This window comes from Rhipicephalus microplus, unplaced genomic scaffold, assembly GCF_043290135.1.
Source record: "Rhipicephalus microplus isolate Deutch F79 unplaced genomic scaffold, USDA_Rmic scaffold_62, whole genome shotgun sequence".
Taxonomy (NCBI): Eukaryota; Metazoa; Arthropoda; class Arachnida; order Ixodida; family Ixodidae; genus Rhipicephalus; species Rhipicephalus microplus.
In genome coordinates, this window is record NW_027464635.1 from 1,293,611 (window position 1) to 1,317,905 (window position 24,295).

General features: G+C 46.3%; 38 non-coding genes across 38 annotated transcripts; all 38 read right to left on the minus strand.

Moving 5' to 3' along the window:
- Window positions 1-1,972: 1,972 nt before the first annotated feature.
- TRNAT-AGU (transfer RNA threonine (anticodon AGU)) lies at window positions 1,973-2,046 on the minus strand. Its single transcript has one exon. It is a non-coding gene; the product is annotated as a tRNA-Thr (tRNA).
- A 95-nt stretch (window positions 2,047-2,141) lies between these two features.
- TRNAT-AGU (transfer RNA threonine (anticodon AGU)) lies at window positions 2,142-2,215 on the minus strand. The gene has a single exon. It is a non-coding gene; the product is annotated as a tRNA-Thr (tRNA).
- A 262-nt stretch (window positions 2,216-2,477) lies between these two features.
- On the minus strand, window positions 2,478-2,551 carry TRNAS-GGA (transfer RNA serine (anticodon GGA)). The gene has a single exon. It is a non-coding gene; the product is annotated as a tRNA-Ser (tRNA).
- A 93-nt stretch (window positions 2,552-2,644) lies between these two features.
- TRNAA-AGC (transfer RNA alanine (anticodon AGC)) lies at window positions 2,645-2,718 on the minus strand. The gene has a single exon. It is a non-coding gene; the product is annotated as a tRNA-Ala (tRNA).
- A 95-nt stretch (window positions 2,719-2,813) lies between these two features.
- TRNAT-AGU (transfer RNA threonine (anticodon AGU)) lies at window positions 2,814-2,887 on the minus strand. Its single transcript has one exon. It is a non-coding gene; the product is annotated as a tRNA-Thr (tRNA).
- A 768-nt stretch (window positions 2,888-3,655) lies between these two features.
- Window positions 3,656-3,729, minus strand: TRNAS-AGA (transfer RNA serine (anticodon AGA)). The gene has a single exon. It is a non-coding gene; the product is annotated as a tRNA-Ser (tRNA).
- Window positions 3,730-3,825: 96 nt separating this feature from the next.
- TRNAT-AGU (transfer RNA threonine (anticodon AGU)) lies at window positions 3,826-3,899 on the minus strand. Its single transcript has one exon. It is a non-coding gene; the product is annotated as a tRNA-Thr (tRNA).
- A 589-nt stretch (window positions 3,900-4,488) lies between these two features.
- Window positions 4,489-4,562, minus strand: TRNAT-AGU (transfer RNA threonine (anticodon AGU)). The gene has a single exon. It is a non-coding gene; the product is annotated as a tRNA-Thr (tRNA).
- Window positions 4,563-10,323: 5,761 nt separating this feature from the next.
- TRNAT-AGU (transfer RNA threonine (anticodon AGU)) lies at window positions 10,324-10,397 on the minus strand. Its single transcript has one exon. It is a non-coding gene; the product is annotated as a tRNA-Thr (tRNA).
- A 935-nt stretch (window positions 10,398-11,332) lies between these two features.
- On the minus strand, window positions 11,333-11,406 carry TRNAA-AGC (transfer RNA alanine (anticodon AGC)). Its single transcript has one exon. It is a non-coding gene; the product is annotated as a tRNA-Ala (tRNA).
- A 95-nt stretch (window positions 11,407-11,501) lies between these two features.
- TRNAT-AGU (transfer RNA threonine (anticodon AGU)) lies at window positions 11,502-11,575 on the minus strand. Its single transcript has one exon. It is a non-coding gene; the product is annotated as a tRNA-Thr (tRNA).
- A 95-nt stretch (window positions 11,576-11,670) lies between these two features.
- On the minus strand, window positions 11,671-11,744 carry TRNAT-AGU (transfer RNA threonine (anticodon AGU)). The gene has a single exon. It is a non-coding gene; the product is annotated as a tRNA-Thr (tRNA).
- A 431-nt stretch (window positions 11,745-12,175) lies between these two features.
- On the minus strand, window positions 12,176-12,249 carry TRNAT-AGU (transfer RNA threonine (anticodon AGU)). Its single transcript has one exon. It is a non-coding gene; the product is annotated as a tRNA-Thr (tRNA).
- A 769-nt stretch (window positions 12,250-13,018) lies between these two features.
- On the minus strand, window positions 13,019-13,092 carry TRNAT-AGU (transfer RNA threonine (anticodon AGU)). The gene has a single exon. It is a non-coding gene; the product is annotated as a tRNA-Thr (tRNA).
- Window positions 13,093-13,188: 96 nt separating this feature from the next.
- Window positions 13,189-13,262, minus strand: TRNAT-AGU (transfer RNA threonine (anticodon AGU)). Its single transcript has one exon. It is a non-coding gene; the product is annotated as a tRNA-Thr (tRNA).
- Window positions 13,263-13,689: 427 nt separating this feature from the next.
- On the minus strand, window positions 13,690-13,763 carry TRNAS-AGA (transfer RNA serine (anticodon AGA)). The gene has a single exon. It is a non-coding gene; the product is annotated as a tRNA-Ser (tRNA).
- Window positions 13,764-14,699: 936 nt separating this feature from the next.
- TRNAA-AGC (transfer RNA alanine (anticodon AGC)) lies at window positions 14,700-14,773 on the minus strand. Its single transcript has one exon. It is a non-coding gene; the product is annotated as a tRNA-Ala (tRNA).
- A 95-nt stretch (window positions 14,774-14,868) lies between these two features.
- Window positions 14,869-14,942, minus strand: TRNAT-AGU (transfer RNA threonine (anticodon AGU)). Its single transcript has one exon. It is a non-coding gene; the product is annotated as a tRNA-Thr (tRNA).
- Window positions 14,943-15,037: 95 nt separating this feature from the next.
- Window positions 15,038-15,111, minus strand: TRNAT-AGU (transfer RNA threonine (anticodon AGU)). The gene has a single exon. It is a non-coding gene; the product is annotated as a tRNA-Thr (tRNA).
- Window positions 15,112-15,542: 431 nt separating this feature from the next.
- TRNAT-AGU (transfer RNA threonine (anticodon AGU)) lies at window positions 15,543-15,616 on the minus strand. The gene has a single exon. It is a non-coding gene; the product is annotated as a tRNA-Thr (tRNA).
- A 769-nt stretch (window positions 15,617-16,385) lies between these two features.
- On the minus strand, window positions 16,386-16,459 carry TRNAT-AGU (transfer RNA threonine (anticodon AGU)). Its single transcript has one exon. It is a non-coding gene; the product is annotated as a tRNA-Thr (tRNA).
- A 96-nt stretch (window positions 16,460-16,555) lies between these two features.
- TRNAT-AGU (transfer RNA threonine (anticodon AGU)) lies at window positions 16,556-16,629 on the minus strand. Its single transcript has one exon. It is a non-coding gene; the product is annotated as a tRNA-Thr (tRNA).
- A 427-nt stretch (window positions 16,630-17,056) lies between these two features.
- On the minus strand, window positions 17,057-17,130 carry TRNAS-AGA (transfer RNA serine (anticodon AGA)). The gene has a single exon. It is a non-coding gene; the product is annotated as a tRNA-Ser (tRNA).
- Window positions 17,131-17,904: 774 nt separating this feature from the next.
- On the minus strand, window positions 17,905-17,978 carry TRNAT-UGU (transfer RNA threonine (anticodon UGU)). The gene has a single exon. It is a non-coding gene; the product is annotated as a tRNA-Thr (tRNA).
- Window positions 17,979-18,240: 262 nt separating this feature from the next.
- TRNAT-GGU (transfer RNA threonine (anticodon GGU)) lies at window positions 18,241-18,314 on the minus strand. Its single transcript has one exon. It is a non-coding gene; the product is annotated as a tRNA-Thr (tRNA).
- A 262-nt stretch (window positions 18,315-18,576) lies between these two features.
- TRNAT-AGU (transfer RNA threonine (anticodon AGU)) lies at window positions 18,577-18,650 on the minus strand. The gene has a single exon. It is a non-coding gene; the product is annotated as a tRNA-Thr (tRNA).
- A 95-nt stretch (window positions 18,651-18,745) lies between these two features.
- On the minus strand, window positions 18,746-18,819 carry TRNAT-AGU (transfer RNA threonine (anticodon AGU)). Its single transcript has one exon. It is a non-coding gene; the product is annotated as a tRNA-Thr (tRNA).
- Window positions 18,820-19,250: 431 nt separating this feature from the next.
- Window positions 19,251-19,324, minus strand: TRNAT-AGU (transfer RNA threonine (anticodon AGU)). Its single transcript has one exon. It is a non-coding gene; the product is annotated as a tRNA-Thr (tRNA).
- Window positions 19,325-19,419: 95 nt separating this feature from the next.
- On the minus strand, window positions 19,420-19,493 carry TRNAS-AGA (transfer RNA serine (anticodon AGA)). The gene has a single exon. It is a non-coding gene; the product is annotated as a tRNA-Ser (tRNA).
- A 96-nt stretch (window positions 19,494-19,589) lies between these two features.
- On the minus strand, window positions 19,590-19,663 carry TRNAT-AGU (transfer RNA threonine (anticodon AGU)). Its single transcript has one exon. It is a non-coding gene; the product is annotated as a tRNA-Thr (tRNA).
- A 265-nt stretch (window positions 19,664-19,928) lies between these two features.
- Window positions 19,929-20,002, minus strand: TRNAT-AGU (transfer RNA threonine (anticodon AGU)). Its single transcript has one exon. It is a non-coding gene; the product is annotated as a tRNA-Thr (tRNA).
- Window positions 20,003-20,435: 433 nt separating this feature from the next.
- Window positions 20,436-20,509, minus strand: TRNAA-AGC (transfer RNA alanine (anticodon AGC)). The gene has a single exon. It is a non-coding gene; the product is annotated as a tRNA-Ala (tRNA).
- A 95-nt stretch (window positions 20,510-20,604) lies between these two features.
- On the minus strand, window positions 20,605-20,678 carry TRNAA-AGC (transfer RNA alanine (anticodon AGC)). Its single transcript has one exon. It is a non-coding gene; the product is annotated as a tRNA-Ala (tRNA).
- Window positions 20,679-22,294: 1,616 nt separating this feature from the next.
- TRNAT-AGU (transfer RNA threonine (anticodon AGU)) lies at window positions 22,295-22,368 on the minus strand. The gene has a single exon. It is a non-coding gene; the product is annotated as a tRNA-Thr (tRNA).
- Window positions 22,369-23,306: 938 nt separating this feature from the next.
- On the minus strand, window positions 23,307-23,380 carry TRNAT-GGU (transfer RNA threonine (anticodon GGU)). The gene has a single exon. It is a non-coding gene; the product is annotated as a tRNA-Thr (tRNA).
- Window positions 23,381-23,641: 261 nt separating this feature from the next.
- TRNAT-AGU (transfer RNA threonine (anticodon AGU)) lies at window positions 23,642-23,715 on the minus strand. The gene has a single exon. It is a non-coding gene; the product is annotated as a tRNA-Thr (tRNA).
- A 95-nt stretch (window positions 23,716-23,810) lies between these two features.
- On the minus strand, window positions 23,811-23,884 carry TRNAS-AGA (transfer RNA serine (anticodon AGA)). Its single transcript has one exon. It is a non-coding gene; the product is annotated as a tRNA-Ser (tRNA).
- Window positions 23,885-23,980: 96 nt separating this feature from the next.
- Window positions 23,981-24,054, minus strand: TRNAS-ACU (transfer RNA serine (anticodon ACU)). The gene has a single exon. It is a non-coding gene; the product is annotated as a tRNA-Ser (tRNA).
- Window positions 24,055-24,295: the final 241 nt, after the last annotated feature.

The window sequence follows — 24,295 nt, forward strand, 5'->3', positions numbered from 1 at the left end:
TTAACCAACTAAGCCACGGCGCCTGCGCAGCGTCTTGTTTAGGCAGTGACGTTATCAGAAGTATTTTGAACTAAACTTCGAAAACAAAAATCTAGAGAAAGGTTTGTCTTGACTCTCGATGCACCGGTTAGATTCGAACTCACGCTTTCCTGTTTACTAGACAGGCGCTTTAACTAACTAAGCCACGGCGCCTGCGCAGCGTCTTGTTCAGGCAGTGACTTCATCAGAAGTATTTCGAACTATACTTCGAAAACAAAAAACTAGAGAGACGTTAGTCTTGACTCTCGAGGCACCGGTGAGATTCGAACTCACGATCTCCTGTTTACTAGACAGGCGCTTTAACTAAAGAAGCCACGGCGCCTGCGCAGCGTCTTGTTCAGGCAGTGACACCATCAGAACTATTTCGAACTAAACTTCGAAAACAAAAAACTAGAGAGACGTTTGTCTCTACTCTCGAAGCACCGGTGAGATTCGAACTCACGATCTCTTGTTTACTAGGCAGGCGCTTTAACCAACTGAGCCATGGCGCCTGCGCGGCGTCTCGTTGAGGCAGTGACACCATTAGAAGTATTTCGAACTATACTTCGAAAACAAAAAATTACAGAGAAATTTGTCTTGTCTCTCGAGGTACCGGTGAGATTCGAGCTCACCAGCTCCTGTTTACTAGACAGGTGAGATAACAAACTAAGACACGGTGACTGCACAGCGTATTGTTAAGGCAGTCACACCATCAGAAGAATTTCGAACTAAACTTCGAAAACAAAAAACTAGAGAGACGGTTGCCTTGACTCTCGAGGCACCGTTGAGATTCGAACTCATGATCTCCTGTTTACTAGACAGGCGCTTTAACCAACTAAGCCACGCCGCCTGTGCAGCGTCTTCTTCAGGCAGTGACGCCATCAGAAGTATTTTGAACTAAACTTCGAAAACAAAAAACTAGAGAAAGGTTTGTCTTGACTCTCGAGGCACCGGTGAGATTTGAACTCACGATCTCCTGTTAACTAGACAGGCGCTTTAACCAACTAGGCCACGGCGCCTGCGCAGCGCCTTGTTCGGGCAGTGACACCATCAAAAGTATTTCCAAATAAACTTCGAAAACAAAAAACTAGAGAGAGGTTTGTCTTGACTCTCGTGGCACCGTTGATATTCGAACTCATGCTCTCTTGTTTACTAGACAGGCGCTTCAACCAACTAAGCTACGGCGCCTGCGCAGCGCCTTGTTCGGGCAGTGACACCATCAAAAGTATTTCGAAATAAACTTCGAAAACAAAAAACTGGAGAGACGTTAGTCTTGACTCCCGAGGCACCGGTGAGATTCGAACTCACGATTTCCTGTTTACTAGACAGGCGCTTTAACTAACTAAGCCACGGCGCCTGCGCAGCGTCTTGTTCAGACAGTGGCACCATGAGAAGTATTTCGAACTATACTTCGAAAACAAAAACTAGAGAGACGTTATTCTTGACTCTCGAGGCACCGGTGAGATTCGAACTCACGATCTCCTGTTTACTAGAAAGGCGCTTTGACTAACTAAGCCACGGTCCCTGCGCAGCGTTTTGTTCAGGCAGTGACACCATCAGAAGTATTTCGAACTAAACTTCGAAAACAAAAGTACTGAAAGTTGGGCGAGTTGGTACTCGATCATGACTTCTTTGCGCAAAGACGTACACGGACACAAGAAAAAGAGGCAAACAACACGGGCGCCCGTGTTGTTTGCCTCTTTTGCTTGTGTCCGTGTACGTGTTTGCGTAAAAAAGTCATGACTGTTCGAAAACAAAAACTAGAGAGACGTCAGTCTTGACTCCCGAGGCACCGGTAAGATTCGAACTCACGATCTCCTGTTTACCAGACAGGCGCTTTAACTAACTAGGCCACTGCGCCTGCAGCGTCTTGTTCAGGCAGTGACACCATCAGAAGTATTTCGAACTATACTTCGAAAACAAAAAACTAGAGAGACGTTAGTCTTGACTCTCGCGGCACCGGTGAGATTCGAACTCATGATCTCCTGTTTACTAGACAGGCGCTTTAACCAACTAAGCCACGGCGCTTGCGCAGCCTGTTGTTCAGACAGTGACACCATCAGAAGTATTTCGAACTAAACTTCGAAAACAAAAAGCTAGAGAGATGTTTGTCTTGACTCTCGAGGCACCGGTGAGATTTGAACTCACGATCTCCTGTTTACTAGACAGGCGCTTTAACCAACTAAGCCACGGCACCTGCGCAGCGTTTTGTTCAGGCAGTGACACCATCAGAACTATTTCGAACTAAACTTCGAAAACAAAAGTACTGAAAGTTGGGCGAGTTGGTACTCGATCATGACTTCTTTGCGCAAAGACGTACACGGGCACAAGAAAAAGAGGCAAACAACACGGGCGCCCGTGTTGTTTGCCTCTTTTGCTTTTGTCCGTGTACGTGTTTGCGCAAGAAAGTCATGACTGTTCGAAAACAAAAACTAGAGAGACGTCAGTCTTGACTCCCGAGGCACCGGTAAGATTCGAACTCACGATCTCCTGTTTTCCAGACAGGCACTTGAACTAACTAAGCCACGGCGCCTGCAGTGTCTTGTTCAGGCAGTGACACCATCAGAAGTATTTCGAACTATACTTCGAAAACAAAAAACGAGAGAGACGTTAGTCTTGACTCTCGAGGCACCGGTGAGATTCGAACTCATGATCTCCTGTTTGCTAGACAGGCGCTTTAACCAACTAAGCCACGGCGCCTGCGCAGCCTGTTGTTCAGGCAGTGATACCATCAGAAGTATTTCAAACTAAACTTTGAAAACAAAAAGCTGGAGAGATGTTTGTCTTGACTCTCGAGGCACCGGTGAGATTTGAACTCACGATCTCCTGTTTACTAGACAGGCGCTTTAACCAACTAAGCCACGGCGCCTGCGCAGCGTCTTGTTCAGGCAGTGACACCATCAGAAGTATTTCGAACTAAACTTCGAAAACAAAAAAACTAGAGAGACGTTTGCTTGACTCTCGAAGCACCACTGAGATTCGAACTCATGATCTCCTGTTTACTAGACAGGCGCTTTAACCAACTAAGCCACGGCGCCTGCGCAGCGTCTTGCTCAGGCAGTGACACCATCAGAAGTATTTCCAACTAAACTTCGAAAACAAAAGTACTGAAAGTTGGGCGAGTTGGTACTCGATCATGATTTCTTTGCGCAAAGACGTACACGGACACAAGAAAAAGAGGCAAAAAACACGGGCGCCCGTGTTGTCTGCCTCTTTTGCTTGTGTCCGTGTACGTGTTTGCGCAAAAAAGTCATGAATGTTCGAAAACAAAAAACTAGAGAGACGTCAGTCTCGACCCCAGAAGCACTGGTGAGATTCGAACTCACGATCTCCTATGTACCAGACAGGCGCTTTAACTAACTAAGCCATGGCGCCCGCAGCATCTTGTTCAGGCAGTGACACCATCAGAAGTATTTCGAACTATACTTCGAAAACAAAAAACTAGAGAGACGTTAGTCTTGACTCTCGAGGCACCGGTGAGATTCGAAGTCATGATCTCCTGTTTACTAGACAGGCGCTTTAACCAACTAAGCCACGGCGCCTGCGCAGCCTGTTGTTCACGCAGTGACACCATCAGAAGTATTTCGAACTAAACTTCGAAAACAAAAAGCTAGAGAGATGTTTGTCTTGACTCTCGAGGCACCGGTGAGATTTGAACTCACGATCTCCTGTTTTCTTGACAGGCGCTTTAACAAACTAAGCCACGGCACCTGTGCAGCGTCTTGTTCAGGCAGTCACACCATCAGAAGTATTTCGAAATAAACTTCGAAAACAAAAAAACTAGAGAGACGTTAGTCTTGACTACCGAGGCACCGGTGAGATTCGAACTCACGATCTCCTGTTTACTAGACAGGCGCTTTAACCAACTAAGCCACGGCGCCTGCGCAGCGTCTTGCTCAGGCAGTGACGCCACCAGAAGTATTTCGAACTAAACTTCGAAAACAAAAAACTAGAAAGACGTTTGTCTTGACTCTCGAGGCACCGGTGAGATTCGAACTCACGATCTCTTGTTTACTAGACAGGCGCTTTAACTAAAGAAGCCACGGCGCCTGCGCAGCGTCTTGTTCAGGCAGTCACACCATCAGAAGAATTTCGAAAACAAAAAACTAGAGAGACGGTTGCCTTGACTCTCGAGGCACCGGTGAGATTCGAACTCATGATCTCCTGTTTACTAGAGCGGCGCTTTAACCAACTAAGCCACAACGCCTGCGCAGCGTCTTGTTCAGGCAGTGACGTTATCAGCAGTATTTTGAACTAAACTTCGAAAACAAAAAACTAGAGAAAGGTTTCTCTTGACTCTCGAGGCACCGGTGAGATTCGAACTCACGATTTCCTGTTTACTAGACAGGCGCTTTAACTAGAGAAGCCACGGCACCTGCGCAGCGTCTTGTTCAGGCAGTGACACCATCAGAAGTATTTGGAACTATACTTCGAAAAAAAAAACTTGAGAGACGGTAGTCTTCACTCTCAAGGCACATGTGAGATTCGAACTCACGATGTCCTGTTTACTAGACAGGCGCTTTAACCAACTAAGCCACCGCGCCTGCGCAGCGTCTTGTTAAGGCAGTCACACCATCAGAAGAAGTTCGAACTAAACTTCGAAAACAAAAAACTAGAGAGACGGTTGCCTTGACTCTCGAGGCACCGGTGAGATTCGAACTCATGATCTCCTGTTTACTAGACCGGCGCTTTAACCAACTAAGCCACGGCGCCGTCGCAGCGTCTTGTTTAGGCAGTGACGTTATCAGAAGTATTTTGAACTAAACTTCGAAAACAAAAAACTAGAGAAAGGTTTGTCTTGACTCTCGAGGCACCGGTGAGATTCGAACTCACGCTTTCCTGTTTACTAGACAGGCGCTTTAACTAACTAAGCCACGGCGCCTGCGCAGCGTCTTGTTCAGGCAGTGACTTCATCAGAAGTATTTCGAACTATACTTCGAAAACAAAAAACTAGAGAGACGTTTGTCTTTACTCTCGAAGCACCGGTGAGATTCGAACTCACGATCTCTTGTTTACTAGGCAGGCGCTTTAACCAACTGAGCCATGGCACCTGCGCGGCGTCTCGTTGAGGCAGTGACACCATTAGAAGTATTTCGAACTATACTTCGAAAACAAAAAATTACAGAGAAATTTGTCTTGTCTCTCGAGGTACCGGTGAGATTCGAGCTCACCAGCTCCTGTTTACTAGACAGGTGAGATAACAAACTAAGACACGGTGACTGCGCAGCGTATTGTTAAGGCAGTCACACCATCAGAAGAATTTCGAACTAAACTTCGAAAACAAAAAACTAGAGAGACGGTTGCCTTGACTCTCGAGGCACCGTTGAGATTCGAACTCATGATCTCCTGTTTACTAGACAGGCGCTTTAACCAACTAAGCCACGCCGCCTGTTTTTTTTTTTTTTTTCTTTATTGCCTTGCAAATCATGACTGTTCACATTTTACATATTTACATATGGGTCCATATTCAAGTGCGTCACAAAATACACCCACAGAGTTCATTGAGGTACCGTCAGCTCTTGGCTGACTATTAATCAATACTTGGGCATTCGTAACAATCGCTCAATGCACCCAATCCAGTCTGGCACATCCTCTTGGCTTTTCAGCATTTCAAGAAAATGGCACACAGAATTGCAAAAATATTGGCGCACAGCTAGCACTTCTACATCCGCGTTTTCAAAGGCACATCGGGTTTTCCATATACTGTGCAGGCCCAGAAGCATGATAAGATCATAAGGTACACCTGCCTCGTTTTTAACCGAAAGAAAACGGATGCCATGTGGACTTAACGGTAATTCTTTTTTCAAGGTTCTTTGCAGTATATCCCAGAAAAAGACCCCGCTCCAGCAATCTATAAACACGTGTTCAATTGTTTCCGGTTTATTACACAAGTGGCAATTTGTGCTCCATGGCACGAATATTCCCTTATCCTGCAACCACGTTTTAACTGGTAAGGTACCAGTATGTAATTTAAAGAAAAAAGTTTTGACCCCTGGCGCTACAAGCATTCTTTTAACACGTTTCAGAACATCCTGTCCTGGGCCTGCACAATATAGCTGACGGTACAATGGAACAGGCAGTAAAACATCGACAAGGTCTCTATACAATTTTTTACGTGGCACTTCAGCCAGATACTCTAACGAAAATCTTACTGACAAAAAGCGGAAAGACGAAACAACTTCTTTTAAATACCCTTGTATTGGTCCTTGCATATTTGATGATGATACGAGAAATCCCGGCAGCACTCTAGATAACCTTAGTTGTATAACAGTTCTCAAAAAGGGGTCATCCACATCACGCAGAAAAAGGAAACGATTGACAAGTTGTCTTATGTACAAATGAACTAATCCGAGTCCACCATCTCTAACTTTTCTGAAAAGGTTTGTGCGGCTTGATCTTTCCCATACAGAGCTCCATATGAAAATTGCAAATACTCTGTGTATTTTCTGTACACTTATTCTACTGCAGTGCAAAACCTGCATTACGTACCACAGCTTGCTCACCAGAAACAAGTTGCATGTTGTGGCCCGTGCGAATATCGAAATACCCCAACCTTTCCATTTTTCTACATCATTGCGCAATGCCTGTGTTTCTTTTTTCCAATACGGTTCACTGTCATGATAGAACTCCAGCGGCACTCCTAAATACTTCACTGGTGTTTTCTGCCATTTAATGTTTAGAAATACTCTTGGCGTGACGTCCCATTCCCCATGCCAAAAGCCAAGGCACTTATCCCAGTTCACGGCACTACCACTCGCCCGGCAAAAGGTTTTCACGGCATTTACAGCATGCATTATACTCTCATAATTTGTACAGAAAACTGCAATGTCGTCTGCGTATGCGAGGAGGCTAACCTCAGCTTCATGCAGTTTAAAGCCGCTTATTGCAGGGTTATTAATTACACTTAAGCAGAAAGGTTCAATGAAAATAGCAAAAAGCAGGGGCGATAGTGGACACCCCTGTCTTACTGACCACAGCACAGGTATACGCTCACCCGCAGTTTTATTTAATACCAATCTCGTCGTGCATCCAGTGTAAGCCATGCGCACTCCTTCGCTAATCAAACTCCCTACGTTAATGTGCTCAAGTAATGAAAGGAGCACGTCGTGCGGCACGCGATCAAATGCCTTTTCGAGGTCAATTTGAAGCATGGCAACATTGAGATGCATAACGTCACAACTTTCTAGGATTGATCGTGCTATGTTTATGTTGGTCATTATTTTCCTTCCCTTTATGCCACAAGTTTGGTGGGGCCCAATCAGTTTTGTCATAACTGTCTGGAGTCTTCTGGCCAATATTTTCATCAATATTTTATAGTCAACATTAGTTAGGCTAATTGGTCTATAAGCAGTAACACTTCTTAACTTCGCGGGATCTTCTGTTTTAGGTATTAAGACCGTGTGGGCTGACAAAAACGATGGTGGAAGTTGTTTACACTTGAAAGCCTCGTTAAATACCTCCCTCAAAATAGGTGAAACTACGTGTTTGAATTCCTTGTACACTGCAGCACTAAGGCCATCTGGTCCTGGAGACTTACCATTGTTTAACTTATCAATCGCTTTTTCAACTTCTCGCTCTGTTATAGGCAATTCTAAAATTTTCTTTCTTTCGTCATCAAGTCTTGGCATTAATGAAATGAAATCGCTATTAAAACGTTCTGCGTGTACACTGGTTGGTGTGAATAACTCTTTGTAATATTCGAAAAAAGCACCGGCTATTGCTTCTTTCGTATGGCACCTTGTTCCTTTATATTCTATTTCTCTTATTTCATTCTTACAGGCATGTCTCTTCTCAGCTCCAAGAGCTCGTTTTGTTGGCATTTCTCCCGCTACCAAGTTTTCTGCTCGAGCTCGAATCAAAGCTCCACGATAACGTTCTTGGTCTATCACCTCTAGCTTCTGTTTAGTTATGTTTATCTCCTCTGAAAATGTTCCGGCCTGAGTACATTCATCCACTACTAACTGTTGCAAGTTTTCACGCAAACGCACTTCAAGTTCTTTTTCAGCATGTCTCAGGATACTGGCCCTCTCAAGTGCTTTCAGTTTAATGGTCTGTTTAAATATTTCCCACTTATGTCCCCAGGATTCAAGTGTTCTATTTGCTAAGTCGTCTATGCCCTCTAGAAAAATCCGATTAAACTCTTCATCTTTTAGTAGCTTTACATTAAATTTCCAGAGGTCCCAAGAGAAATTTTTGTTATTCCTTTTATGTTTACCCATTGAGAATGAAACCAAACAATGATCACTAAACGTAACAGGTGTAACTCTGTAATCATGGCACGAAGGAATGATTTCGGAAGACACATATACTCTGTCAAGTCTAGCATGGCTTGAACGCTGAAAGTGGGTAAACATAACCCCTTTTCCACTGCAAAGACATTCACCCACGTCCTCTAGCTGAGCTTTCGCCACCATATCAATTAGAACGGCAGTGCTTGAATCTCTGTATGACCTGGAACTTGATTTATCTATACTCGAACAAACGCAGTTGAAATCCCCAGCCAAAATTAGTTTACGTTCACATTTTAAATACACATCAAGTTTTTCAAAAAACTCCTTTCGATCTTGAATCACAGTGGGTGCGTACACACAGATTACTCTCCATTTTTCTCTTGGTAGGGATAAATCACATATAATAAAACGACCCGCCTCGCAGGTAGTTACAGACTCCACTTTCGCATTTAGGCTCTGCCGAATTAACAAGAGGCAACCTGCAGACGCACCTACCGCGTGACAAACGCACACATCAAACACTCTCGTGAAAGGCTGCACCATTCGCTCAGCGTGCTCTTCACTCTCTACTTTAGTTTCCTGTACAGCGACGATGTCCAGATCTTGTTCTATAATCAGGCGGTAAAGCTGGTTTTGCCGCCGTTTGGCTGAAAGCCCACGTACATTTAGCGTCGCCAATCTAATCGTCGTCATCGTGATGAGAGAAAGCCGAGCGAAAGACGCTTACCTTACCAACACCTAAACAACTGTCCGGCCGACGCTCACGGCGTCGTCCCGTCGCCGCCGCGTGAAAGCGACGACGAACGCAGGCGGCCAGCACCCCGAGACTTTTTGGATCCAGCCACTCGCCACTGCCCTTGATCTTCCTGGGTCAGACGCTGCTGGGACGCCGCGTCTCCCTCATTCAGGCGGCGCTTTACTGGCGTAGCTTCAACTGTATCCATGTCCGAAGTAGCGTCGGACCCGATGACTGGTTCAGCCTTGTGCTGGGTTTCCATTTGAGTCGAACGCCGTGGCGTTGGAGTGCCCACAACCGTATTTTCATCTGTGCCTGCGTCTTGCTTAGGTGTCTCCGTCTTTTCCTCGCTGGTCGCCACTGCATGAGACGCCTCCTCTCCTGCCTTCGACGCCGCGGCCCTCTCTGCTTCCTCTTCATCCATGAGCAATTCACTGTGGTCGGCATTTGTTGCTCGACTTGCTGCACTGGCATAGGAACGAGTACAGTCCGCCTGCTCATGCCCAAAAGCGCGACAACCAGCGCACCTGGGCACCCTGCAGTCGCGACGAATGTGTCCCGTGTTCCGGCAACGCAGGCACAGCGGTGCTCTTCCTGGCACGACCACCAGTGCCATGCCGCTTCCGAGACGCATCTGGTGGGGTATGCGATCCGTAGTAACGCCTTCTTTGAGTAGTAGCCGAACGAATCTTGTGGTTGACTCAACTCCTTCGAAGTCTTCGTCTCTCCACTTGTCGCTGATAACTTCTTTCACTTCACCGTACTCCCGGAAAGCACGCCGTACAGTCTCTGCGTTGACGTCAAAGGCTACCCAATGCAACTTGAGACGCACCTCTTGCCTTTCTGGGTCGACGACGACGCAGGGCCGGTCTTTCACGGAGAGTAGGCCAGCGTCCAGAACTATCTTCTTGGCTTCATCTGTCTTCATATTAAGAAGCCAGACGTGCGACATCTGATACGCTCCTATGCCGCTTACCTCTTGAATGATGCCTAGTTCCTTGAGCGGCTTTCGGAAGTCGTTAATCCCGTACGGACGCGCTGCGATGTCGCAGTGCAGAACCAACGTGCGTCTGAGTCCTTCTCCTGTGGGCAGTGGTGGCAGAATTAAACGGTAGTCCTTGGGAAGCGATGTGCACGAGAAACCGCGGCCAGCGTCGGCCGCTGTAACAGCTCATGAGGAGCCTGCCATCCTGCGTCCGCACGCGTCGGTGACCAGAAGCAGAATGTACTAAGCCACGGCGCTTGCGCAGCCTGTTGGTCAGGCAGTGACACCATCAAAAGTATTTCGAACTAAACTTCGAAAACAAAAAGCTAGAGAGATGTTTGTCTTGACTCTCGAGGCACCGGTGAGATTTGAACTCACGATCTCCTGTTTACTAGACAGGCGCTTTAACCAACTAAGCCACGGCACCTGTGCAGCGTCTTGTTCAGGCAGTGACACCATCAGAAGTATTTCGAACTAAACTTCGAAAACAAAAAACTGGAGAGACGTTAGTCTTGACGCCCGAGGCACCGGTGAGATTCGAGCTCACGATCTCCTGTTTACTAGACCGGCGCTTCAACCAACTAAGCTACGGCGCCTGCGCAGCGCCTTGTTCGGGCAGTGACACCATCAAAAGTATTTCGAAATAAACTTCGAAAACAAAAAACTCGAGAGACGTTAGTCTTGACTCCCGAGGCACCGGTGAGATTCGAACTCACGATTTCCTGTTTACTAGACAGGCGCTTTAACTAACTAAGCCACGGCGCCTGCGCAGCGTCTTGTTCAGACAGTGGCACCATGAGAAGTATTTCGAACTATACTTCGAAAACAAAAACTAGAGAGACGTTATTCTTGACTCTCGAGGCACCGGTGAGATTCGAACTCACGATCTCCTGTTTACTAGAAAGGCGCTTTGACTAACTAAGCCACGGCTCCTGCGCAGCGTTTTGTTCAGGCAGTGACACCATCAGAAGTATTTCGAACTAAACTTCGAAAACAAAAGTACTGAAAGTTGGGCGAGTTGGTACTCGATCATGAATTCTTTGCGCAAAGACGTACACGGACACAAGAAAAAGAGGCAAACAACACGCGCGCCCGTGTTGTTTGCCTCTTTTGCTTGTGTCCGTGTACGTGTTTGCGTAAAAAAGTCATGACTGTTCGAAAAGAAAAGCTAGAGAGACGTCAGTCTTGACTCCCGAGGCACCGGTAAGATTCGAACTCACGATCTCCTGTTTACCAGACAGGCGCTTTAACTAACTAGGCCACTGCGCCTGCAGCGTCTTGTTCAGGCAGTGACACCATCAGAAGTATTTCGAACTATACTTCGAAAACAAAAAACGAGAGAGACGTTAGTCTTGACTCTCGAGGCACCGGTGAGATTCGAACTCATGATCTCCTGTTTGCTAGACAGGCGCTTTAACCAACTAAGCCACGGCGCCTGCGCCGCCTGTTGTTCAGGCAGTGATACCATCAGAAGTTTTTCAAACTAAACTTTGAAAACAAAAAGCTGGAGAGATGTTTGTCTTGACTCTCGAGGCACCGGTGAGATTTGAACTCACGATCTCCTGTTTACTAGACAGGCGCTTTAACCAACTAAGCCACGGCGCCTGCGCAGCGTCTTGTTCAGGCAGTGACACCATCAGAAGTATTTCGAACTAAACTTCGAAAACAAAAAAACTAGAGAGACGTTTGCTTGACTCTCGAAGCACCGCTGAGATTCGAACTCATGATCTCCTGTTTACTAGACAGGCGCTTTAACCAACTAAGCCACGGCGCCTGCGCAGCGTCTTGCTCAGGCAGTGACACCATCAGAAGTATTTCCAACTAAACTTCGAAAACAAAAGTACTGAAAGTTGGGCGAGTTGGTACTCGATCATGACTTCTTTGCGCAAAGACGTACACGGACACAAGAAAAAGAGGCAAAAAACACGGGCGCCCGTGTTGTTTGCCTCTTTTGCTTGTGTCCGTGTACGTGTTTGCGCAAAAAAGTCATGAATGTTCGAAAACAAAAAACTAGAGAGACGTCAGTCTTGACTCCCGAAGCACTGGTGAGATTCGAACTCACGATCTTCTATGTACCAGACAGGCGCTTTAACTAACTAAGCCACGGCGCCCGCAGCATCTTGTTCAGGCAGTGACACCATCAGAAGTATTTCGAACTATACTTCGAAGACAAAAAAACTAGAGAGACGTTTGTCTTGACTCTCAAGGCACCGCTGAGATTCGAACTCATAATCTCCTGTTTACTAGACAGGTGCTTTAACCAACTAAGCCACGGCGCCTGCGCAGCGTCTTGCTCAGGCAGTGACACCATCAGAAGTATTTCGAACTAAACTTCGAAATCAAAAAACTAGAAAGACGTTTGTCTTGACTCTCGAGGCACCGGTGAGATTCGAACTCACGATCTCCTGTTTACTAGACAGGCTCTTTAACTAAAGAAGCCACGGCGCCTGCGCAGCGTCTTGTTCAGGCAGTGACACCATCAGAAGTATTTCGAAATAAACTTCGAAAACAAAAAACTAGAGAGACGTTTGTCTTTACTCTCGAAGCACCGGTGAGATTCGAACTCACGATCTCTTGTTTACTAGCCAGGCGCTTTAACCAACTAAGCCATGGCGCCTGCGTGGCGTCTCGTTGAGGCAGTGATATCATTAGAAGTATTTCGAACTATACTTCAAAAACAAAAAATTAGAGAAATTTGTCTTGTTTCTCGAGGTACAGATGAGATTCGAGCTCACTATCTCCTGTTTACTAGACAGGTGAGATAACGAACTAAGACACGGTGACTGCGCAGCATCTTCTTCAGGCAGTGACACCATTAGAAGCATTTTATGTTATACTTCAAAAATAAAAAACTAGAGGGAGTTTTGTCTTGACTCTCGAGGCACCGGTGAGATTCGAACTCACGATCTCCTGTTTACTAGACAGGCGCTTTAACTAGAGAAACCACGGCGCCTGCGCAGCGTCTTGTTCAGGCAGTGACACCATCAGAAGTATTTGGAACTAAACTTCGAAAACAAAAAATTAGAGAGACGTTAGTCTTGACTCCCGAGGCACCGGTGAGATTCGAACTCACAATCTCCTGTTTACTAGACAGGCGCTTTAACTAACTAAGCCACGGCGCCTGCGCAGCATCTTGTTCAGGCAGTGACACTATCTGAAGTATTTCGAACTATACTTCGAAAACAAAAAAACTAGAGAGACGTTAGTCTTGACTCTCGAGGCACCGGTGAGATTCGAACTCACGATCCCCTGTTTACTAAGCAGGCGCTTTAACCAACTAAGCCACGGCGCCTGCGCAGCGTCTTGTTCAGGCAGTGACACCATCAGAAGTATTTCGAACTAAACTTCGAAAACAAAAAAAAACTAGAGAGACGTTTGTCTTGACTCTCGAGGCACCGCTGAGATTCGAACTCACGATCTCCTGTTTACTAGAAAGGCGCTTTAACTAACTAAGCCACGGCGCCTGCGCAGCGTTTTGTTCAGGCAGTGACACCATCAGAAGTATTTCGAACTAAACTTCGAAAACAAAAGTACTGAAAGTTGGGCGAGTTGGTAATCGATCTTTGCGCAAAGACGTACACGGACACAAGAAAAAGAGGCAAACAACACGGGCGCCCGTGTTGTTTGCCTCTTTTGCTTGTGTCCGTGTACGTGTTTGCGCAAAAAAGTCATGAATGTTCGAAAACAAAAAACTAGAGAGACGTCAGTCTTGACTCTCGAGGCACCGGTGAGATTTGAACTCACGATCTCCTGTTTTCTTGACAGGCGCTTTAACCAACTAAGCCATGGCACCTGTGCAACGTCTTGTTCAGGCAGTGACACCATCAGAAGTATTTCGAAATAAACTTCGAAAACAAAAAAAACTAGAGAGACGTTAGTCTTGACTCCCGAGGCACCGGTGAGATTCGAACTGACAATCTCCTGTTTACTAGACAGGCGCTTTAACTAACTAGGCCACGGCGCCTGCGCAGCGTCTTGTTCAGGCCGTGGCACCATCTGAAGTATTTTGAACTATACTTCGAAAACAAAAAATCTAGAGAGACGTTTGTCTTGACTCTCGAGGCACCGGTAGATTCGAACTCACGATTTCCTGTTTACTAGACAGGCGCTTTAACTAACTAAGCCACGGCGCCTGCGCAGCGTCTTGTTCAGACAGTGGCACCATGAGAAGTATTTCGAACTATACTTCGAAAACAAAACTAGAGAGACGTTATTCTTGACTCTCGAGGCACCGGTGAGATTCGAACTCACGATCTCCTGTTTACTAGAAAGGCGCTTTGACTAACTAAGCCACGGCTCCTGCGCAGCGTTTTGTTCAGGCAGTGACACCATCAGAAGTATTTCGAACTAAACTTCGAAAACAAAAGTACTGAAAGTTGGGCGAGTTGGTACTCGATCATGAATTCTTTGCGCAAAGACGTACACGGACACAAGAAAAAGAGGCAAACAACACGCGCGCCCGTGTTGTTTGCCTCTTTTGCTTGTGTCCGTGTACGTGTTTGCGTAAAAAAGTCATGACTGTTCGAAAAGAAAAGCTAGAGAGACGTCAGTCTTGACTCCCGAGGCACCGGTAAGATTCGAACTCACGATCTCCTGTTTACCAGACAGGCGCTTTAACTAACTAGGCCACTGCGCCTGCAGCGTCTTGTTCAGGCAGTGACACCATCAGAAGTATTTCGAACTATACTTCGAAAACAAAAAACGAGAGAGACGTTAGTCTTGACTCTCGAGGCACCGGTGAGATTCGAACTCATGATCTCCTGTTTGCTAGACAGGCGCTTTAACCAACTAAGCCACGGCGCCTGCGCCGCCTGTTGTTCAGGCAGTGATACCATCAGAAGTATTTCAAACTAAACTTTGAAAACAAAAAGCTGGAGAGATGTTTGTCTTGACTCTCGAGGCACCGGTGAGATTTGAACTCACGATCTCCTGTTTACTAGACAGGCGCTTTAACCAACTAAGCCACGGCGCCTGCGCAGCGTCTTGTTCAGGCAGTGACACCATCAGAAGTATTTCGAACTAAACTTCGAAAACAAAAAAACTAGAGAGACGTTTGCTTGACTCTCGAAGCACCGCTGAGATTCGAACTCATGATCTCCTGTTTACTAGACAGGCGCTTTAACCAACTAAGCCACGGCGCCTGCGCAGCGTCTTGCTCAGGCAGTGACACCATCAGAAGTATTTCCAACTAAACTTCGAAAACAAAAGTACTGAAAGTTGGGCGAGTTGGTACTCGATCATGACTTCTTTGCGCAAAGACGTACACGGACACAAGAAAAAGAGGCAAAAAACACGGGCGCCCGTGTTGTTTGCCTCTTTTGCTTGTGTCCGTGTACGTGTTTGCGCAAAAAAGTCATGAATGTTCGAAAACAAAAAACTAGAGAGACGTCAGTCTTGACTCCCGAAGCACTGGTGAGATTCGAACTCACGATCTTCTATGTACCAGACAGGCGCTTTAACTAACTAAGCCACGGCGCCCGCAGCATCTTGTTCAGGCAGTGACACCATCAGAAGTATTTCGAACTATACTTCGAAGACAAAAAAACTAGAGAGACGTTTGTCTTGACTCTCAAGGCACCGCTGAGATTCGAACTCATAATCTCCTGTTTACTAGACAGGTGCTTTAACCAACTAAGCCACGGCGCCTGCGCAGCGTCTTGCTCAGGCAGTGACACCATCAGAAGTATTTCGAACTAAACTTCGAAATCAAAAAACTAGAAAGACGTTTGTCTTGACTCTCGAGGCACCGGTGAGATTCGAACTCACGATCTCCTGTTTACTAGACAGGCTCTTTAACTAAAGAAGCCACGGCGCCTGCGCAGCGTCTTGTTCAGGCAGTGACACCATCAGAAGTATTTCGAAATAAACTTCGAAAACAAAAAACTAGAGAGACGTTTGTCTTTACTCTCGAAGCACCGGTGAGATTCGAACTCACGATCTCTTGTTTACTAGCCAGGCGCTTTAACCAACTAAGCCATGGCGCCTGCGTGGCGTCTCGTTGAGGCAGTGATATCATTAGAAGTATTTCGAACTATACTTCAAAAACAAAAAATTAGAGAAATTTGTCTTGTTTCTCGAGGTACAGATGAGATTCGAGCTCACTATCTCCTGTTTACTAGACAGGTGAGATAACGAACTAAGACACGGTGACTGCGCAGCATCTTCTTCAGGCAGTGACACCATTAGAAGCATTTTATGTTATACTTCAAAAATAAAAAACTAGAGGGAGTTTTGTCTTGACTCTCGAGGCACCGGTGAGATTCGAACTCACGATCTCCTGTTTACTAGACAGGCGCTTTAACTAGAGAAACCACGGCGCCTGCGCAGCGTCTTGTTCAGGCAGTGACACCATCAGAAGTATTTGGAACTAAACTTCGAAAACAAAAAATTAGAGAGACGTTAGTCTTGACTCCCGAGGCACCGGTGAGATTCGAACTCACAATCTCCTGTTTACTAGACAGGCGCTTTAACTAACTAAGCCACGGCGCCTGCGCAGCATCTTGTTCAGGCAGTGACACTATCTGAAGTATTTCGAACTATACTTCGAAAACAAAAAAACTAGAGAGACGTTAGTCTTGACTCTCGAGGCACCGGTGAGATTCGAACTCACGATCCCCTGTTTACTAAGCAGGCGCTTTAACCAACTAAGCCACGGCGCCTGCGCAGCGTCTTGTTCAGGCAGTGACACCATCAGAAGTATTTCGAACTAAACTTCGAAAACAAAAAAAAACTAGAGAGACGTTTGTCTTGACTCTCGAGGCACCGCTGAGATTCGAACTCACGATCTCCTGTTTACTAGAAAGGCGCTTTAACTAACTAAGCCACGGCGCCTGCGCAGCGTTTTGTTCAGGCAGTGACACCATCAGAAGTATTTCGAACTAAACTTCGAAAACAAAAGTACTGAAAGTTGGGCGAGTTGGTAATCGATCTTTGCGCAAAGACGTACACGGACACAAGAAAAAGAGGCAAACAACACGGGCGCCCGTGTTGTTTGCCTCTTTTGCTTGTGTCCGTGTACGTGTTTGCGCAAAAAAGTCATGAATGTTCGAAAACAAAAAACTAGAGAGACGTCAGTCTTGACTCTCGAGGCACCGGTGAGATTTGAACTCACGATCTCCTGTTTTCTTGACAGGCGCTTTAACCAACTAAGCCATGGCACCTGTGCAACGTCTTGTTCAGGCAGTGACACCATCAGAAGTATTTCGAAATAAACTTCGAAAACAAAAAAAACTAGAGAGACGTTAGTCTTGACTCCCGAGGCACCGGTGAGGTTCGAACTGACAATCTCCTGTTTACTAGACAGGCGCTTTAACTAACTAGGCCACGGCGCCTGCGCAGCGTCTTGTTCAGGCCGTGGCACCATCTGAAGTATTTTGAACTATACTTCGAAAACAAAAAATCTAGAGAGACGTTTGTCTTGACTCTCGAGGCACCGGTAGATTCGAACTCACGATCTCCTGTTTACTAGACAGGCGCTTCAACCAACTAAGCCACGGCGCCTGCGCAGCGTCTTGTTCAGGCAGTGACACCATCAGAAGTATTTCGAACTAAACTTCGAAAACAAAAAAACTAGAGAGAGTTTTGTCTTGACTCTCGAGGCACCGGTGAGATTCGAACTCACGATCTCCTGTTTACTAGACAGGCGCTTTAACTAAAGAAGCCACGGCGCCTGCGCAGCGTCTTGTTCAGGCAGTCACACCATCAGAAGAATTTCGAACTAAACTTCGAAAACAAAAAACTAGAGAGACGGTTGCCTTGACTCTCGAGGCACCGGTGAGATTCGAACTCATGATCTCCTGTTTACTAGAGCGGCGCTTTAACTAACTAAGCCACGGCGCCTGCGCAGCGTCTTGTTCAGGCAGTGACACCATCAGAAGTATTTCGAACTATACTTCGAAAACAAAAAACTAGAGAGACGTTAGTCTTGACTCTCGAGGCACCGGTGAGATTCGAACTCACGATCTCCTGTTTACAAGAAAGGCGCTTTAACTAACTAAGCCACGGCGCCTGCGCAGCGTTTTGTTCAGGCAGTGACACCATCAGAACTATTTCGAACTAAACTTCGAAAACAAAAGTACTGAAAGTTGGGCGAGTTGGTACTCGATCATGACTTCTTTGCGCAAAGACGTACACGGGCACAAGAAAAAGAGGCAAACAACACGGGCGCCCGTGTTGTTTGCCTCTTTTGCTTTTGTCCGTGTACGTGTTTGCGCAAGAAAGTCATGACTGTTCGAAAACAAAAACTAGAGAGACGTCAGTCTTGACTCCCGAGGCACCGGTAAGATTCGAACTCACGATCTCCTGTTTACCAGACAGGCGCTTGAACTAACTAAGCCACGGCGCCTGCAGTGTCTTGTTCAGGCAGTGACACCATCAGAAGTATTTCGAACTATACTTCGGAAACAAAAAACTAGAGAGACGTTAGTCTTGACTCTCGAGGCACCGGTGAGATTCGAACTCACAATCTCTTGTTTACTAGACAGGCGCTTTAACTAACTAAGCCACGGCGCCTGCGCAGCCTGTTGTTCAGGCAGTGATACCATCAGAAGTATTTCAAACTAAACTTTGAAAACAAAAAGCTGGAGAGATGTTTGTCTTGACTCTCGAGGCACCGGTGAGATTTGAACTCACGATCTCCTGTTTACTAGACAGGCGCTTTAATCAACTAAGCCACGGCGCCTGCGCAGCGTCTTGTTCAGGCAGTGACACCATCAGAAGTATTTCGAACTAAACTTCGAAAACAAAAAAACTAGAGAGACGTTTGCTTGACTCTCGAAGCACCGCTGAGATTCGAACTCATGATCTCCTGTTTACTAGACAGGCGCTTTAACCAACTAAGCCACGGCGCCTGCGCAGCGTCTTGCTCAGGCAGTGACACCATCAGAAGTACTTCCAACTAAACTTCGAAAACAAAAGTACTGAAAGTTGGGCGAGTTGGTACTCGATCATGACTTCTTTGCGCAAAGACGTACACGGACACAAGAAAAAGAGGCAAAAAACACGGGCGCCCGTGTTGTTTGCCTCTTTTGCTTGTGTCCGTGTACGTGTTTGCGCAAAAAAGTCATGAATGTTCGAAAACAAAAAACTAGAGAGACGTCAGTCTTGACTCCCGAAGCACTGGTGAGATTCGAACTCACGATCTCCTATGTACAAGACAGGCGCTTTAACTAACTAAGCCACGGATCCCGCAGCATCTTGTTCAGGCAGTGACACCATCAGAAGTATTTCGAACTAAACTTCGAAAACAAAAAAACTAGAGAGACGTTTGTCTTGGCTCTCGAGGCACCGCTGAGATTCGAACTCATAATCTCCTGTTTACTAGACAGGCGCTTTAACCAACTTAGCCACGGCGCCTGCGCAGCGTCATGCTCAGGCAGTGACACCATCAGAAGTATTTCGAACTAAACTTCGAAATCAAAAAACTAGAAAGGCGTTTGTCTTGACTCTCGAGGCACCGGTGAGATTTGAACTCACGATCTCCTGTTTTCTTGACAGGCGCTTTAACAAACTAAGCCACGGCACCTGTGCAGCGTTTTGTTCAGGCAGTGACACCATCAGAAGTATTTCGATATAAACTTCGAAAACAAAAAAACTAGAGAGACGTTAGTCTTGACTCCCGAGGCACCGGTGAGATTCGAACTCACGATCTCCTGTTTACTAGACAGGCGCTTTAACTAACTAAGCCACGGCGCCTGCGCAGCGTCTTGTTCAGGCAGTGACACCATCTGAAGTATTTCGAACTATACTTCGAAAACAAAAAAACTAGAGAGACGTTAGTCTTGATTCTCGAGGCACCGGTAGATTCGAACTCACGATCTCCTGTTTACTAGACAGGCGCTTTAACCAACTAAGCCACGGTGCCTGCGCAGCGTCTTGTTCAGGCAGTGACACCATCAGAAGTATTTCGAAATAAACTTCGAAAACAAAAAAACTAGAGAGACGTTTGTCTTGACTCTCGAGGCACCGCTGAGATTCGAACTCATAATCTCCTGTTTACTAGACAGGCGCTTTAACCAACTAAGCCACGGCGCCTGCGCAGCGTCTTGCTCAGGCAGTGACACCACCAGAAGTATTTCGAACTAAACTTCGAAAACAAAAAACTAGAAAGACGTTTGTTTTGACTCTCGAGGCACCGGTGAGATTCGAACTCACGATCTCTTGTTTACTAGACAGGCGCTTTAACTAAAGAAGCCACGGCGCCTGCGCAGCGTCTTGTTCAGGCAGTCACACCATCAGAAGAATTTCGAACTAAACTTCGAAAACAAAAAACTAGAGAGACGGTTGCCTTGACTCTCGAGGCACCGTTGAGATTCGAACTGATGATCTCCTGTTTACTAGAGCGGCGCTTTAACCAACTAAGCCACAACGCCTGCGCAGCGTCTTGTTCAGGCAGTGACGTTATCAGAAGTATTTTGAACTAAACTTCGAAAACAAAAAACTAGAGAAAGGTTTCTCTTGACTCTCGAGGCACCGCTGAGATTCGAACTCATAATCTCCTGTTTGCTAGACAGGCGCTTTAACCAACTAAGCCACGGCGCCTGCGCAGCGTCTTGCTCAGGCAGTGACACCACCAGAAGTATTTCGAACTAAACTTCGAAAACAAAAAACTAGAAAGACGTTTCTCTTGACTCTCGAGGCACCGCTGAGATTCGAACTCATAATCTCCTGTTTGCTAGACAGGCGCTTTAACCAACTAAGCCACGGCGCCTGCGCAGCGTCTTGCTCAGGCAGTGACACCACCAGAAGTATTTCGAACTAAACTTCGAAAACAAAAAACTAGAAAGACGTTTGTCTTGACTCTCGAGGCACCGGTGAGATTCGAACTCACGATCTCTTGTTTACTAGACAGGCGCTTTAACTAAAGAAGCCACGGCGCCTGCGCAGCGTCTTGTTAAGGCAGTCACACCATCAGAAAAAGTTCGAACTAAACATCGAAAACAAAAAACTAGAGAGACGGTTGCCTTGACTCTCGAGGCACCGTTGAGATTCGAACTGATGATCTCCTGTTTACTAGAGCGGCGCTTTAACCAACTAAGCCACAACGCCTGCGCAGCGTCTTGTTCAGGCAGTGACGTTATCAGAAGTATTTTGAACTAAACTTCGAAAACAAAAAACTAGAGAAAGGTTTCTCTTGACTCTCGAGGCACCGGTGAGATTCGAACTCACGATTTCCTGTTTACTAGACAGGCGCTTTAACTAGAGAGGCCACGGTGCCTGCGCAGCGTCTTGTTCGGGCAGTGACACCATCAGAAGTATTTGGAACTATACTTCGAAAACAAAAAACTAGAGAGACGGTAGTCTTCACTCTCGAGGCACATGTGAGATTCGAACTCGCGATGTCCTGTTTACTAGACAGGCGCTTTAACCAACTAAGCCACCGCGCCTGCGCAGCGTCTTGTTAAGGCAGTCACACCATCAGAAGAAGTTCGAACTAAACATCGAAAACAAAAAACTAGAGAGACGGTTGCCTTGACTCTCGAGGCACCGGTGAGATTCGAACTCATGATCACCTGTTTACTAGACCGACGCTTTAACCAACTAAGCCACGGCGCCTGCGCAGCGTCTTGTTCAGGCAGTGACGTTATCAGAAGTAGTTTGAACTAAACTTCAAAAACAAAAAACTAGAGAAAGGTTTGTCTTGACTCTCGAGGCACCGGTGAGATTCGAACTCACGCTTTCCTGTTTACTAGACAGGCGCTTTAACTAACTAAGCCACGGCGCCTGCGCAGCGTCTTGTTCAGGCAGTGACTTCATCAGAAGTATTTCGAACTATACTTCGAAAACAAAAAACTAGAGAAAGGTTTGTCTTGACTCTCGAGGCACCGGTGAGATTCGAACTCACGATCTCCTGTTTACTAGACAGGCGCTTTAACTAAAGAAGCCACGGCGCCTGCGCAGCGTCTTGTTTAGGCAGTGACACCATCAGAACTATTTCGAACTAAACTTCGAAAACAAAAAACTAGAGAGACGTTTGTCTTTACTCTCGAAGCACCGGTAAGATTCGAACTCACGATCTCTTGTTTACTAGGCAGGCGCTTTAACCAACTGAGCCATGGCGCCTGCGCGGCGTCTCGTTGAGGCAGTGACACCATCAGAAGTATTTCGAACTATACTTCGAAAACAAAAAATTACAGAGAAATTTGTCTTGTCTCTCGAGGTACCGGTGAGATTCGAGCTCACTATCTCCTGTTTACTAGACAGGTGAGATAACAAACTAAGACACGGTGACTGCGCAGCGTATTGTTAAGGCAGTCACACCATCAGAAGAATTTCGAACTAAACTTCGAAAACAAAAAACTAGAGAGACGGTTGCCTTGACTCTCGAGGCACCGTTGAGATTCGAACTCATGATCTCCTGTTTACTAGACAGGCGCTTTAACCAACTAAGCCACGGCGCCTGTGCAGCGTCTTCTTCAGGCAGTGATGCCATCAGAAGTATTTTGAACTAAACATCGAAAACAAAAAACTAGAGAAAGGTTTGTCTTGACTCTCGAGGCACCGGTGAGATTTGAACTCACGATCTCCTGTTAACTAGACAGGCGCTTTAACCAACTAGGCCACGGCGCCTGCGCAGCGCCTTGTTCGGGCAGTGACACCATCAAAAGTATTTCCAAATAAACTTCGAAAACAAAAAACTAGAGAGAGGTTTGTCTTGGCTCTCGTGGCACCGGTGATATTCGAACTCATGCTCTCCTGTTTACTAGACAGGCGCTTCAACCAACTAAGCTACGGCGCCTGCGCAGCGCCTTGTTCGGGCAGTGACACCATCAAAAGTATTTCGAAGTAAACTTCGAAAACAAAAAACTGGAGAGACGTTAGTCTTGACTCCCGAGGCACCGGTGAGATTCGAACTCACGATTTCCTGTTTACTAGACAGGCGCTTTAACTAACTAAGCCACGGCGCCTGCGCAGCGTCTTGTTCAGACAGTGGCACCATGAGAAGTATTTCGAACTACACTTCGAAAACAAAAAACTAGAGAGACGTTAGTCTTGACTCTCGAGGCACCGGTGAGATTCGAACTCACGATCTCCTGTTTACTAGAAAGGCGCTTTGACTAACTAAGCCACGGCGCCTGCGCAGCGTTTTGTTCAGGCAGTGACACCATCAGAAGTATTTCGAACTAAACTTCGAAAACAAAAGTACTGAAAGTTGGGCGAGTTGGTACTCGATGATGACTTCTTTGCGCAAAGACGTACACGGACACAAGAAAAAGAGGCAAACAACACGGGCGCCCGTGTTGTTTGCCTCTTTTGCTTGTGTCCGTGTACGTGTTTGCGTAAAAAAGTCATGACTGTTCGAAAACAAAAACTAGAGAGACGTCAGTCTTGACTCCCGAGGCACCGGTAAGATTCGAACTCACGATCTCCTGTTTACCAGACAGGCGCTTTAACTAACTAAGCCACTGCGCCTGCAGCGTCTTGTTCAGGCAGTGACACCATCAGAAGTATTTCGAACTATACTTCGAAAACAAAAAACTAGAGAGACATTAGTCTTGACTCTCGCGGCACCGGGGAGATTCGACTCATGATTTCCTGTTTTCTAGACAGGCGCTTTAACCAACTAAGCCACGGCGCCTGCGCAGCGCCTTGTTCAGGCAGTGACACCATCAGAAGTATTTCGAACTATACTTCGGAAACAAAAAACTAGAGAGACGTTAGTCTTGACTCTCGAGGCACCGGTGAGATTCGAACTCACAATCTCCTGTTTACTAGACAGGCGCTTTAACTAACTAAGCCACGGCGCCTGCGCAGCCTGTTGTTCAGGCAGCGATGCCATCAGAAGTATTTCAAACGAAACTTTGAAAACAAAAAACTAGAAAGGCGTTTGTCTTGACTCTCGAGGCACCGGTGAGATTTGAACTCACGATCTCCTGTTTTCTTGACAGGCGCTTTAACAAACTAAGCCACGGCACCTGTGCAGCGTCTTGTTCATGCAGTGACACCATCAGAAGTATTTCGAAATAAACTTCGAAAACAAAAAAACTAGAGAGACGTTAGTCTTGACTCCCGAGGCACCGGTGAGATTCGAACTCACGATCTCCTGTTTAGTAGACAGGCGCTTTAACTAACTAAGCCACGGCGCCTGCGCAGCGTCTTGTTCAGGCAGTGACACCATCTGAAGTATTTCGAACTATACTTCGAAAACAAAAAAACTAGAGAGACGTTAGTCTTGATTCTCGAGGCACCGGTAGATTCGAACTCACGATCTCCTGTTTACTAGACAGGCGCTTTAACCAACTAAGCCACGGCGCCTGCGCAGCGTCTTGTTCAGGCAGTGACACCATCAGAAGTATTTCGAAATAAACTTCGAAAACAAAAAAACTA